Source organism: Notothenia coriiceps, unplaced genomic scaffold (genome assembly GCF_000735185.1).
Source record: "Notothenia coriiceps isolate Sejong01 unplaced genomic scaffold, NC01 NC01_scaffold00000339, whole genome shotgun sequence".
Lineage (NCBI taxonomy): Eukaryota > Metazoa > Chordata > Actinopteri > Perciformes > Nototheniidae > Notothenia > Notothenia coriiceps.
Window position 1 is genome coordinate 15970632 of NW_011333040.1, and position 2796 is coordinate 15973427.

Genomic DNA, 2796 nt, shown 5'->3' on the forward strand with positions numbered 1-2796 from the left:
ATGGATATCCAAAACATGTTTTTGAGGAATAGCTGGAATATGAAATGATAACAAAATGTAGTTATAAAGATACTTTAAGAAACCTCACCGGGTGCAAAAAGACCCACTTATGCATCTAAGGGTTAAAAGAATAAAGATATTTTTGTCCATCTAAACGTTTGATATCTTTCTTTTACAGTTTTGGAATCAAAACGGGGAATCGATGAGAACCGGAATCGATACATTTCAGAAGATACCCATCACTACATAAGACCAATAACTAAGACCAATGATCTAAACATTCTGACATTGAATTTTCTTGACTTTCTTCTCAAAATCCTGACCTTTTCTGGAAATTATCAAATTTCTAACTTATTTCTGGAAATCTCATGATTACTTTTTTCTCCAAATTCTGAATTGATTTTCTCCGCCGTCTCACGTCTTTTGGGGCGAGCAGAGAAATTCTTCTGCTGTTCTTTACATCTGTGATCATGTCTATTCTGCAGTACTGCAATACTACCTGGTGCAAATGTTTGTCAGCAGCTTTAAAATCAAAACTGCTCCACCTGTTAAAAATCTGCTCAAAGACTGTTGGTCCACCTGTCAGAGACTCTATGACTCATCATAGGAAACCTAGTGAGGCTGTCCAACAACATCATCTCTGACCCAAACCATGTTCTGAACAGTGAGTATGAACTGCTGCCATCTAATCAGAGATATAGGGTCCCACGATTCAATAAAGTCAGACTGAAGCATCCTTTGTGCATCAGTCAATCCTCACAGTAAATACAGAGCTGATCCCAGATCAAATGCACGCTGAAGGCTCTTGAGCAGCTTGTCTCTCACTGATTGTGCGGTTATGTTAAATGTTTGTTGTTTGTGTTTCATGTATTGTGTCTGGATACTTGTCTGTTGATGTTGGACATGGAGCTGCTGTGACGCAAGTCAAATTTCAGACTTGATCTGACAAATAAAGTAGTATCGTATTTCCCCCATTCATAAGAGTGGAGACAAAATCAGACCCCAAGAACTACTGTGGCATCTGTGTCAGCAGCTGTCTGGGAAAACTATTCTGTAGTATTCTAAATAAAACAATACAAGATTTCCTTAAAGAGCAACTTGCAGGTTGGAGACACCAGTGAATAAATGTGTAGGAAAATGATGAATACACTAGATTTTCAAAACAATATATCTGTATATTGTTTTGAAAATCTAGTGTATTCATCATTTTCCTACACATTTATTCACTGGTGTCTCCAACCTGCAAGTTGCTCTTTAAGGAAATCTTGTATTGTNTGCACTCATTGCAGCCTGTCAGGACATCGAGTCCACAGTTTCCCTAACAGGAAAAGGACCGGAGCTAGCTTTCGTTCCTGGGTGCGTTGTGCGAGGTGCATCCACCTCCCTGCAGCACATACTCTCCACAGCTGAAGCCTATCAAGCAATACGTTTATCAGGAAACTGCATTACATCTCTCTCCCCCCCTTCGCTGCTCTCTCTCTCCCCCCTTCGCTGCTCTTTCTCGCTGTCACTCCTGGCTCCCGGCTCAACCTCCACTCACCTGCTGCAATCAGCTGTGCACCCTCCCCGACTACACACCTGCTTTCCATCAAGCCATTTACAACGGCATATCAACGGAGGCTCCACAACCTTTCTCCGCCAGATCGTCAAGTATCAGCCGTATCTCTCTCTCCCCTCCTGTACACAGCACCGTAGTGTGGAGTTGCATTAGGTAACGCGAGATACGGCTGATACTTGCGCATTAGTTTCTGTTATGGATCAGTATCAACAGTCCTGCCAGTAACGTTACTATATTATCAATACTACTTTAGTTATAGCATGATATATGATTGCTAACTTTACAATGTTGTGATGTGACTGACGTTAGCTAACATTAACTGTAGCTAACGCCGGTAACTCACCAAGACAGCTGCTCTGTTCTCCACTGGTTCTCCACACACCAAAGCTCCATTTCTCTCCGATGGCCGTTATTTTTTCTAATCCTTGGCTGCTCCTGATCTCTTGGACGCATAGCAGGCTCATAATTATAATCATATGCATTCGAATATATATTTTCAACCTCTTCTGTGTCAAAACTAGCATTGTGATCCATGTTTATTCATACGTTAGACCGGCTGCTCTCCCCCATGTCATGTTACGTCACAGGCGGGAGGTCACGAGGCTTTTTTATGCGGAAGTAAAAATGTCTTACTAAAACGACGCCAGATGTCACTGTAGTGTATATTTCTGTATATTTTTTTGAAAATTTAGTGTATTCATAATTTTCATACACATTTATTCACTGGTGTCTCTAACCTGCAAGTTGCTCTTTAAGGATTTGTTTTGCAAAAAAGTCCAACCACTATTGGGTGAATGCAAATCGGACTTAGCTAGGTGGGACTCCCTCCACTTGTCCCTTGTGGGACTTGTTAATCTTATCAAAATGGTTATTCTGCAAAATTATTATATCTCTTCCAACATATTCCTATTTGTATCAATAAATCCTTCTTCACCAGTTTCAACAGACAATTTAATGCGTTCCTCTGGAATGACAAGCCAGCTCGTCTTAAAAGATCTATTCTTCAGCTCCCCAAGTCAGAAGGTGGTCTATCACCACTTTCTTTCAAATCGACCACTACAAATCAGAATCGGTAAGCACACATCATCCACCCTTATCGGACGTAATAGACTTTATGCGGACTGGTCGACACACAGTAGACCGTTTACAGCAAATACCAACAACCTCCACAACTACCCCACGTAGTACCAACTGTTCACACTTCTCGTATCCCGTGTCGTGTGCCGAACCACCCAAAG